Genomic DNA, 12,664 nt, shown 5'->3' on the forward strand with positions numbered 1-12,664 from the left:
TCTCATTGTTGGTTCTCTTTTTCTCTCACATGCCACATTCAAGCCATCAATAGCTCTTATCAGGTCTATTTTAAAAATATTTCTAGAATGTGACCTCCTTTCAAACCCTTCACCACCACCCTAGTCCAAGTCACCATCTTAGCTTATCATAAATGCTCCTAAGTGGTTTCTCTGCTTCTACCTCCTGGCCTATCAGTTCACTCTCAAGGAGCCAGAGATCTTTTAAAGATATAATACAGATCATGGAGCTTCTCTGCTCAGTGCCCTGCCAAGTCTCTGCATTTGACTTAGGGTAAATATCAATGTTTTTACAATAGCTGATGGTCCACTGAGACCCCCCACTCTCACCTGTTGCCTGGCTCACGCTGCTTTCTTTGCTGCTTGTTACTGGGACACCAAAAGTTCCTGCCTCAGGGCGTCCGCATATCTGGTGCCTTTCCTTAGAAGGCTTTTGTCCTCAGTAGCCACAGGTTCCTCCCCAATAAGTATTTTGTTCAAACATGACTTTCTCAGAAGGACCCTCTGTGATCACTATTATTTAACATTTCTCCCCCATCCCAGCCACTTCTGGTACTCACCCTTCCCCTTCCCCCTTTGCTTTTCTTTATAGCTCACATCTCATATGGCATTCTAAGTATGTTGCTTGCTTATTTGTTTAATATCTCATCTCCTACCCAAGCTCCCCCCATTTGAGCTTCGTGAGGGCGTACTTCTAGTCCTGTTGGTGTGTTCAGATTTTTTTATCTCAAGTCCTAGAACAATGCCTGACACATAACCATGAGAGAATGGATCTTGGATTGTACCTGAAGGACTTCACCTTCAAACTCAGATCCACAAAAATGCACTGAAAACCAGCTATGTAAATGGTTCTGCCCTTGGAGTAGTGAAAGAAAACAAAACCAGAGCCAACTTATATGAAAAAAGTTTCAAAGAAGAATTGAGGCATAATATGAAAAACAGCACATACATAAGAAAGTTTCAACTTTTCCAGGTAGTTATATTAGAGTTGGATGTGTGAAATAGGTGATTAAGACTGGAAAATACAAATTTGAGCTTAATTTTAAGAGATGCCAGGAGGAGGTTACACATAATTATATATGCAAGAGGAAACCACTGAGAAGGATGAGCAGAAATTAACATGATGGGAACCAGGTTTCAATGCTTAGTCTACTGGCATGTCTAAGATGCACTGGGTCTGGAAAGGCAGTTTAGAATCTAATACTATGGTGTCAGTGAGAGGCTCTGAAGTAACTGAGAGTAGCCCTAGAAAGAAATGAAAACTCCTGTGTATGTTGAATAAACATAAATTGGCAAGTGATTGGCTATAGAAAGTAAAAGGCAGTCCAGGGTAGGGGCAGACAGAGCTAAGATTTTAAGTTTGGGTAATCCTTAAAGCATGTCCTAGACACCTATGGATCTTTCAGTATGTCCTTTCATGGTTTGATGTATTTGTATCCAAATACAAATACATGTGTATGCAAGGAGCCTCAGCAGAGAAAGTCAGTACATTCTCTTTATATTACTATTAGGACTGCAAGGAATACACAGCCCAACACTGGGAGCCAGGTCTGTGGGAAGTTGGACTGAACTGACGCTTGGTAAAGAGGCTGAGGAAACTATCTCCTTTTTCCGTCTCTCGAGATACTTTACCAGATATCATTGTTGGAGCTGCATCTTAACCTTAGAATTTGACAAACATTTGCATGTGTGGCCATTCAGGAAGATATAATCCAACAGCTTAGATTGAACCCAGCAGCTCCTCTAACCTCTGAGAATTGCTTATCATGCTCACCTGCAGGAAAATCAACCCAATGAAAACATCATATTCTACAATGGATAAGACACAAGGCAGTCCAATCCCTCCTTTATCTACAGCCAGCCCAAGTTCCTTACACAAACACCAAGAGATTAGTTAAATGCAATGCCCTGTCCAACACAAACAAAATGAAATGATGTGATTTAGAGATGCAGAGTGTCAGAAGACTTCATGTTTACCAGGGAAACAGATTTATCTAATAGCTTGCAGAATTTTTTCTGTAATAATTTTGTGCCTTCTAAACAACTTTCTTTTTTTGTTTTGTTTTGTTTTTTTACATTTTAATAAAATTTTAATTTATTTATTAATTTTTTATTTTTATTTTTTATTTTTTAACTTTACAATACTGTATTGGTTTTGCCATACATTGACATGAATCCGCCACAGGTGTACATGAGTTCCCAACCCTGAATCCCCCTCCCACCACCCTCCCCTAAACGACTTTCTTAGTTTGGTTAATTTTTAAAAAATAATAACCGAAGCCAGTAAACAAAATATTATTGGAACACCGCCATGCCTCTTTGTTTATAAAGGAAAACAAAAGTTCAGTCGGCTTATGGTTTACTGTGGGATTCACGGTTAGCGCGGGCTGTGTGTCACTGACACGATCATGGCCCGGTGCCCTGGAGTGGTTCTTGGCATTGCCAGTCATTTCCCACTGGACTCACTTGGCCCCATTTCCTCCTCCTGAAACAAATCATCCGCAGTTACTGCCTCAACTGAATGGAGTATCTGACTTGGTCAAGACAATTTGACTATATCCAGAGCCAAAAGCAAAGAACCTAATGACTCATCTCCAATTTTTTAAGTCCAATAATAAAAGATACTCTGTGATTAAAGAGTTTATTATAGGTTAAGTTTAGTGCAATATTAATTAATGCACTAAAGTCCTGTGCTCCCACTTCTCTCTGCCTATAAAGAGCTGTTGCTGTACATTTCTCAAAGAGATTTTATTTTAATATGATACAGAGAAGTAATAACCATAAGAGTTCAAAAGGAACTTCGAGGTCATATTGTCTCCTCATTCACATTGCATTTTATTTGTATTTTACAGTTGATGAAACTGAGGCTCAGAGAAGCAAAGTTATATTTTCCAGACTCTATAACAGGCTTGTAGAAGAGCCAGAGCTAGAAACCAGTTCTGATCCAGTGGTTTTAAGCTCTACGATATTTACTACAGGATAATTAAATGATCCTATTTGACAACATAACTTTCAAGTACAATAGTTTATAAATTTCAGAAGAAAAGTGCCAGAGAATCGGTATCAGAAGGAGCTTTCAGAAGCATCCAGTCCCACTTCCCAGTATGTCAGGAATCCCATTAGAGTTCACAGAGAGAGGATATTAGAGTAATGCAGCTGTCGCAACTGTGACCCCAGTCATTTAACAATCCTGACTGGTGGCAGCTTCCACATGGTGACTCAGGAACTCAGCCTCCTTTTATCTGTGGCCTTCTTTTCTCAGGGTTTTCACCCTTTACATGCAGGAGGAGCATAAGGAAAAAACAAACGGAGAAAGATTCTTAATCTTGGTCTTGAGAGAATACATCTCAATAGTTCTCAGTGGGAACTATTCACATGTCCCTATCGAGCTGCAAGAGAGGCTGGCGAGTGTAGCCCGTGGCTGGACAGCTGCCTCTGTAGACTATGGAAGCGGGCTTCATTTCTGACTTGGGCATCTCCAATCAGCCGAATGCAACCTCCTGGGGAAAAGTGCAGGTGTAGTTAGCAGCCAACACTGGTACTCCAGTTTGTAAAGGGGATTTCATGCATGCTCAGTTGCTTAGTTATGTAACTCTTTGCGACCCCATGGACTGTAGCCCACTCAGCTCCTCTGTCCATGGAATTTCACAGGCAAGAATATTGGAGTGGGTTGCCATTTCCTCCAGGGGATCTTCCCCTCCCAGGGATCAAACCCACATGTCTTGTGTCTCATGAATTGGCAGGCGGATTCTTCACCCCTGAGCCACCTGGAAGGCACCAATAGCATCTGCTACAATCTACCCTTTGTACCACTCAGAGCCAACTGTTTCTCATTGCCATGTTTCTTATTGCCATTCCATCTGGTTGCAGGTCCTCCAGCATTCTGGTTGGTGTAATTTCTGGTACTTATAAGAGGAGAATTCTTGGAACAAATTACAACTTTGATGTTGCAGGCTGTCCTCAGGTTAAAAGTAGTAGTTGTTCTGATCTACTTGTTTGCACAGCTTTGTTATGCTTTGGGGAACTGCTCGAGCCTAGTTTCAGATGCACTGTTTCTATCTTCTGATGGATGCTGCTGGTGTACCCAATCTTATGATCTGGTAAGTCTGACCAAACTCAGCTTGTGGTGGGCAGCTCTTGTTTCATAGTGATTTGATGTCTCATAATCAGATAGTCACTTCCAGGTCACAATAATGTGTCAGACGCTGTTTTGTGAATGGTGTATAGTTCTCTGCTACAGGTAACACAGCCTTGCCCAAGAACCCTAGAGATCTGCATGGCAATTCTCACATTTAGGGTTCTCAAGTATTTCACACAGCATCTTTACCTACCACAGACACATCCAAATACCCTAGAATTTTGGGGGTCATGTGGCCCAAAAGGCAGTGTTTCTTGTACCATAACCCAGATCCACTACAGAGCCCTTTTTTATTCTAAGTCCCACTTAAACTGGTAGACTTCCTCATGTTGCAAGCTCAGTTGCTCAGTCATATCCAACTCTTTGCAATCTCGTGGACTGTAGCCCACCTTGTTCCTCTGCCCAAAGGATTTTCCAGGCAAGGACAGTAGAATGGGTTGCCATTTCCTCCTCTAGGGGGTCTTTCCGACCCAAGGATCAAACCTGTCTCCTGCATTGGCAAGAGGATTCTTTACCACTGAGCCATCTGGGAAGCCCAGTAAACTTCCTCATCACCCACTAAATAGCTATCTGTTTTCCTTTACAACTTGTGATTTTGAAATAACTACAGACTCCCAAGAAGTGGCAAAGACAGTACAAGCAAGCATTCCTGTGTACCAAGCTTCCCCCTGTTTTCCTCATACATGTTAAATACCCAGAGCCATTGCAGAATTCAGTACAGCTTCTTCTTCCTTCATTTTGTCCTGGTTCTCTGCAGGTGAATATCTTAGCAATGGCACCACGACAGCAAGCCAAGCAGTAATAACAGTTCACTCACTACCGATGACGGGGTTCTCATTGCCATCTAGTAGATAAGCACTCCAACACCAAACCTACATCCAGTTGGCTTCCTAGGGCCATTCCTCTCACTAGCTGTCCTAAATCACTTTCTCTGTGAATGGAATCTGAAGTGGGACTCTTTACTTAAAAGATCTTAAGGAGAAACCTTTTAGGGAGTGAAAACAGGAGGAGACAGCAGGGGATGAAGTTCAGTAAAGATATGGCTTTAGGAGAAGTCTGGTCTCAGCTCGATCCCATGGGAAGCCCTGAATCATGCATTGCTCCACTCAGAGGTGTCGTGTGTTAGTCGCTCAGTCGTGTCCAACTCTTTATGACCTTGTGGACTGTAGCCCACCGGGCTCCTCTGTCCCTGGGATTCTCCAGGTAAGAATACTGGAGTGCGTTGCCACTCCTTTCATCCAGGAAATCTTCCCAACCCAGGGAGCGAACTGGGGTTTCCTTCATGGTAGGCGAATTCTTTGCCCTCTGAGCCATCAGAGGTGAAGGTTGCTAATCCTTTCATCATCCAGCTTTTGTCCACGGCCTTCCCCTGGGTGGGGAGGTGTAAGTTACTGCCATTATCTCCTGGACCAATGCCAGGTGAGGAGGCTCCTGCAAGCCAAGGGCAATTCCACATGAAAGGACAAAGGCCTGGGCCAGGAGCAGCCAATACCCACAGCACCTGGGGGATGAACGCACACCCTGTGAAGGGGCATACGGGCAGGGCCTCCAGCAGCGTCTTCTGTCCCTCCCTGAGATGATACAGGTTCAGAGCTGAATGAGGAGAAGGAGGCAGCCACGGGAAAATCTTGGGAAGATCATTCCAGGTAGTTCTGAGGTGAGAACTAACTTGGTATGTTTGAAGTGCAGAAAGGCCATTCCCAGTGGAATGGGGGGATGGAGGTGAGGCTGGAGAGACTGAGCTGGTGAATCTGGCAGAGCAGCATGACACAGGCAGCAGCTGGGCTTAATTCTGACTACCACTTCCTCAAGACACTTTACATCTTTAAGGCATGTTAACAATGTTGTTGCACTGCGAACATCTGAGAGGTGTGATTAGAAACATTATTCCTTACTACTCAGCCATAAAACATAATTAAATAATGCTATTGGCAGCAATACGGATGGACCTAGAGATTACTGCACTAACCAAAGTCAGAAAAACAAAAAGGCTATCACTTACATGTGGAATCTAAAAACGACACCAGTGAACTTATTTTTGAAACTGAGTCACAGACACAGGGAAGAGACTTGTGGTTGCCAGAGGTGGAGGGGCCTGGGGGAGGGATGGGTTAGGAGTTTGGGGTTAGCAGTGCAAACTATTGTGCAGAGAGTGGATAAACAGGGTGCTACTGTACAGCACAGGGGCCTATATTCAATATTCTGTGATAAACCATAATGGAAAAGAATATGAAAAAGAATGTACATATATGGGGATATATATATATATAGCTGAATCACTTTGCTATATAGCAGAAATGAACACATTGTAAATCAGTTAATATTTCAATGAAATTTTTTTTAAAAGAAATGTCATTCCTGCTTTTATTAAAAATACACACCCCCACATCAGCTCATAACTCATTTCAAATGTATCAGATCTTAGATATGAATGTATGAGCTCTTAAATATCATTGCTTTCATGAATTTTAATATGTCAACACAGCAGATCCAATCTTGACCTTGCCTTATTTATTCCTTCTAATCAGGTTATACTTAAATGAACTACCTTTGAAAGGAAAAACAGATTAGTTATACTAAATGGTTTTCTTAAAATACTTCACCATAAAAAATAAAAAACAACTGTACCTCCTGGTACTCCTACACCACACACTGATTATTTCCTTTCTGTGTTATCATCTGTCTTTCTAGTAGAAGTGTTTTATACCTTTTCTTGGAGGTTAAATGGCTCTAATAGGGACTTCCCTGGTGGTCCAGTGGTTAGGACTCAGTTCTTTCACTCCTAAGGGCTGGGGTTTGATCCCTGCTTAAGGAATTATCCCACAAGCTGTGCATGAAAAAAAAAGTTCTAATAGTGCCTTACTGACCTGATTTATAAAGGTAACTTACCAAGTGCAGGTGAACTCATTTCCAGGAAGGGTTGACCACGTGTTCAAGCCTTACTTCTGTGCTTCATTCACTCCAATATAAACCATCCTGATGGAGGTCCCTATCCCCCATCTGCATAGCTTTGATCCTAATTGTGGCTTCTTACCTGGATTTATGTTCAAACCGGTTTATTTATCTCTTAATCTTCAATTCATCCTTTGAACTATTGCCAGATTAGTTTTTCTCAAACTCTGTCATGATCATTAATAGTAATCTATTTCAATCACTGGTTTGGAATTTAAAGTCCTCAATAAGCTGGATCCTTTTTCCTAAGATTACCTTCTTTTATTTCCCAGCAGGAAATTTTTCTCTGCCCAGGATATCCTCACATATTCTGTAAACATAGTGATTTTTCCTCATTGCCTCTGTTTATGCTTTTCCCATGTGTGGAAAGTCCTTTCTAGCTCTCACTGGCTTGCATCTGACCATTGCTCAAATCCAGCATCCTGCTGGAACCTGCTCTGATTTCTCTGACACTCTAAAGCTTAACTCTTCTCTGGAGGGTAGTACCAGCTGAGGCCTGATCATCTAGTCATCACTTAGGATAAAATGCACCTGTAATTGCTTGAGACCCCCATGAACTTTGTCTCCTAATCAGTTCAGTTCAGTTCAGTCGCTCAGTCATGTCCGACTCTTTGTGACCCCATGAATCGCAGCACGCCAGGCCTCCCGGTCCATCACCAACTCCCGGAGTTTGCTCATACTCACGTCCATCAAGTCCGTGATGCCATCCAGCCATCTCATCCTCAGTCGTCCCCTTCTCCTCCTGCCCTCAATCCCTCCCAGCATCAGAGTCTTTTCCAATGAGTTAACTCTTCGCATGAGGTGGCCAAAGTACTGGAGTTTCAGCTTTAGCATCATTCCTTCGAAAGAAATCCCAGGGTTGATCTCCTTCAGAATGGACTGGTTGGATCTCCTTGCAGTCCAAGGGACTCTCAAGAGTCTTCTCCAACACCACAGTTCAAAAGCATCAATTCTTCAGGGCTCAGCCTTCTTCACAGTCCAACTCTCACATCCATACATGACCACAGGAAAAACCATAGCCTTGACTAGACAGACCTTTGTCAGCAAAGTAATGTCTCTGCTTTTGAATATGCTGTCTAGGTTGGTCATAACTTTTCTTCCAAGGAGTAAGCGTCTTTTAATTTCATGGCTGCAGTCACCGTCTGCAGTGATTTTGGAGCCCCAAAACTAAAGTCTGACACCGTTTCCACTGTTTCCCCATCTATTTCCCATGAAGTGATGGGACTGGATGCCATGATCTTCGTTTTCTGAATGTTGAGCTTTAGGCCAACTTTTTCGCTCTCCTCTTTCACTTTCATCAAGAGGCTTTTTAACTCCTCTTCACTTTCTGCCGTAAGGGTGGTGTCATCTGTATATCTGAGGTTATTGGTATTTCTCCTGGCAACCTTGATTCCAGCTTGTGTTTCTTCCAGTCCAGCGTTTCTCATGATGTACTCTGCATATAAGTTAAATGAGCAGGGTGACAATATACAGCCTTGACATACTCCTTTTCCTATTTGGAACCAGTCTGTTGTTTCATGGCCAGTTCTAACTGTTGCTTCCTGACCTGCATACAGATTTCTCAAGAGGCAGGTTAGGTGGTCTGGTATTCCCATCTCTTGAAGAATTTTCCACAGTTTATTGTGATCCACACAGTCAAAGGCTTTGGCATAGTCAAGAAAGCAGAAATAGATGTTTTTCGGGAACTCTCTTGCTTTTTCCATGATCCAGCGGATGTTGGCAATTTGATCTCTGATTCCTCTGCCTTTTCTAAAACCAGCTTGAACATCAGGGAGTTCACTGTTCACGTATTGCTGAAGCCTGGCTCCTAAAATGAAAATGAACCTTGCTGTACTCGCAAGATATTCTCTTAAATCCCCAGAAAAGACCAAAGAATGCACAAGTTAATTTTCCTGATCAGAAAAAGAACAGAGTTGTCACAGCTCATTGCTAGGGGTAATTAAATATATCTTGTGTGACTTCACTGAAAGAGGACTTTTGGAAATTAGTGCTCATTGTCCCTTGGACTTCACCCCATGTGTTTTTGCTTTGCTTTGCTGATTTTGGTCTATATCTGAGCAGAACCCTACGGGCCTTCCTGGAACAGACTCCCCACAACATGTCCTCTGCCTGCCTCTTGTCTGTAGAAAAAAATTAGCCTCTGAGGCCTTCCTTGAATTCCAAAGAATCACTTTACTGATGGTTTTTCATTTGTCCCTAGAAAAAGACATGTTTTTCTCTCTAAATGTGTTATCCCTTAGTTTCTTTCTTTTTTCTTTTTCAGTTTTCAAAGTTTTACGTATTAGGTGTAATTTCACTGCAAAGCACTGAGGGATAGACCCAAAGGGTTTAAGCTCCCCTTTGTGAATAAAATGCTCTATCTGAAAATTTGTTAGTTATAGAAGCATTGGAGAATTTCTACCTCTGATTTCTGTAGTATCACAATATTTCTAACAGGCAATGACAAAGATTTCCCTTATTAAAAAAGTGCAAACCAACAAAACATTTAAAAAAAAAAAAAAAAAAAGCTTTTTTTTTTTTTGAGCAACACAGCAGAGACCTCTTCTGGTCAAGAAGCAGAAGGCTTAGGCAGAAAACCAACTTGGAAAAGGTTAAAGTGGAGAGAATTGGTATTGGAGAAAAAAGAATATGAACTAGGTTTCTGGAAGAGTTGTTGAATATGAAACTCTTGACAGCAGAATAGAAAGGAGCGCCTTCCACATGTGGGGAGCAGTGTCTGCAAAGGTAAAATACAGCAGTGTTTGCTGCAGATAATTTACAAAGATATGAGGATGTAAATAAGAATCACAGCTCCACCTTTCAGAACTAATATTGTAAACATTCTGATGCTCTGGCTTCCAGCGCTGTTATCGGGTCATAGGCATTTATCTTATCCACACAAGTTGATACATCCTGACTTTTTATCCAGCCTTCTATCCCACATATTTTGCCACATTCTCCTTTTTTTCATTTTAACAGTTTTGTTTGTTTGTTTGTTTGTTTTTGAGCAGCATGTGCAACCAGGGATCAAACCTGCACCCCTACGGTGGAGGTGCAGACTCCTCACCACTGGACCACCAGGGCAGTCCCATTTTAACAGTTTTTAACGAAAGTTGCTAATGATCCTTGCGTTTTCTCAGTTGTTTCTTCCTTATGTCTGCTCCTTGCTTTTCCTACTTGGCGAGATTTGGGATCGTTTTCAGTCTTTGTCCGGTTTTTGTCTAGTGACAAGCACCTTGCCGGGCTGAATGCCTACGTGGACAGTTGTGCCCTTAGCTTCCTCTTGCTGCTCTCAGTGTAGGTGACAGACTTCTTCCCATAAGCTCGGGCTGTGTTGCCAGTTTGCTGCTCTTTGCAGGGCCCTCGCAAAATCTGAACTTTCTCATCCTTTCAGACAAGCACGGATCGAATAATGCTCTTCCGTCTCAGCTCTTTTGGAAAGAGGGGAAGACATAATCTTCCTGTGAACGTGGGGAAGTGCACTGACGTGACTTTTCTGGTTCTTGCTTTGATGAGAAGCCACAAAAGAATTGAACTTCATTTTGGCTGCTGGTGCTTCAGCAGTGGTCACTGTTTCAGCCACATTCTTAAAAGAAGAAAGACGCTTTCTGACAGTCAGGCTTTCAGTAACAAATCACGTGAAAAGCTGGAGAAGTCGTAGTGAAGATTTGGAACTGGCCCTGTGTTGCCAGGGCCCCAGTGGTGCAATGAGGTGCACAGAGCTCGGGGAGTGTAGTGCTGGCTCTATTCCAGCCACTGCTCACCTTCTCTGCCAGACACCCCTGTGTGGGACACATCCGTTCACCTGCTCTTGGCGGCCCCTTAGCCTGCTGGAAGCTAATTAGTGATGGTCGAATATGATCACCTATATTCTCAATATGTGTGATATATATCCCTCGGCATTTTCGATCCTGGAAATCTCAGAGATTTACCAGTCACGGGGATTAACCCACCTGGGCCAAGACGTAGCATGATAATCTGCTCTCTTTGGGAGAAATTCAATTTTAAATTGAACCACAGTGGAACGGGGAGTCTTTTAAAGCATGTTTATGTACTTAGCTGAGCCACGTTTTTTGTTGAGGCATATGGGCTCTTAGTTGCAGCTTATGGGATCTAGTTCCCTAACCAGGGACTGAACCAAGGGACCCTCACTTGGCCATCAGGGAAGTCCCTGGAAGTCCCTGAAATTTGAGTTTACATTTAAGAGAGTGAAATTAGATGAGGAATAATCTGAAAGAGAATCCCTTACTAGGATGTAACTTAGAAGGTCACACAAAATGAGAGAAAATTAAGTAGAACAGAATAATTGATACCATCAGGTGATGAGACTGTCACTGAGCCAGGTACCCTAAAGTGTCTAAAGGAATTTAGATAGAAGCCTTATTACAAGAATACAGCTATATCACCGGAGATGTCTGCAAAATCATGAGCAAGGTGTGATGGGGGAAACACTCAAGATCTCTGTCTCCTCTGTGTCATATTGTTTCTGCTTGGCCCAACAAACATTTGCAGAGCGTTTGCTTTTCCATCTCCGTGTGTCAATTGCCTTCCTCTTCTTTGAAGCCCAGACCACTATTCTCAAATCCTCTTCTGTCTTTAGCGGAAGATGATATATAAAGTGAGGGTTTCAGTCATTTTGGTGAGTTATTCAGTTTTCCTGGGTCTCTCCCACGTACACGTTATTTAACGTTTGATTTTCTCCTGTTAATCTGTCTCATGTCAATTCAATTCTTAAACCCACCAGAAGAACCTAGAAGAATAGAGGAAAATTTTTTCCTCCCCAACAAATGTTGATGGACATTTGTTTCTACCTATTGGCTATGATGAATAGTGCTGCTGTGAACATTAGTGTACAAATATTTGTTCAAGTCACTGCTTTTAATTCTTTGGGACATATGCCTAGAATTGAAATTGCTGGATCATAAGGTAATTCTGTGGGTAATTGTTTAAGAAACCACTATACTGTCTTCCAGAGCAGTGCATAATTTTTACAAATGAAAGTGAAGTTGCTCAGTCGTGTCCGACTCTTTGCAACCCCGTGGACTGTAGCCCACCAGGCTCCTCTGCCCATGGGATTCTCCAGGCAAGAGTACTGGAGTGGGTTGCCATTGCCTTCTCTAGGGTGTCTTCCCGACCCAGGGATCAAACCCAGGTCTCCCGCATTGCAGGCAGATGCTTTAACCTCTGAGCCACCAGGGAAGCTCATAGTCATTCTTATTTCTTAAGTTCTGTGAATCAATTCTTTGCTGTAGGATACTGATACTTGAATACACTGAGCCAATATGGAAAGTATATCTCAGCTAAAATTATATGATGCATCATAAAGTTGTCTACCAAACACTTCTAATAACCATATTGGTTAGTTACCAGTCTCTGATAGCCTTAGGGGTATGTGTATTGGTGAGGGAGGCAGAAAGAAAGGTGTTGGGGTAATCAGAAAAGTAGCAAAAATAATCCTACATCCTCCAACTCTATCTCAGTTTGGTTTACCTGACAGTGAGTTTTGGAAGAGGTGAATAATAAGGATGAAATGAGGAGGAGAAAAAGGTAGAGGAGTGTGGTGAAGATAGATGGTGG

The 12,664-nt window shown here is 42.4% G+C and overlaps 1 protein-coding gene and 1 pseudogene across 1 annotated transcript in view; both read right to left on the reverse strand.

Annotated features, from left to right (window-relative positions):
• The window catches only part of LOC138441562 (large ribosomal subunit protein uL24 pseudogene), an 80,244-nt pseudogene extending 69,616 nt beyond the window's left edge, over positions 1 to 10,628 (reverse strand).
• Positions 1 to 12,664, reverse strand: part of LOC138441134 (large ribosomal subunit protein uL16-like) — a 790,661-nt gene that overhangs the window by 305,542 nt on the left and 472,455 nt on the right. The gene's annotated exons all lie outside the window — the stretch shown is intronic.

Source organism: Ovis canadensis, chromosome 5, assembly GCF_042477335.2.
Source record: "Ovis canadensis isolate MfBH-ARS-UI-01 breed Bighorn chromosome 5, ARS-UI_OviCan_v2, whole genome shotgun sequence".
NCBI lineage: Eukaryota > Metazoa > Chordata > Mammalia > Artiodactyla > Bovidae > Ovis > Ovis canadensis.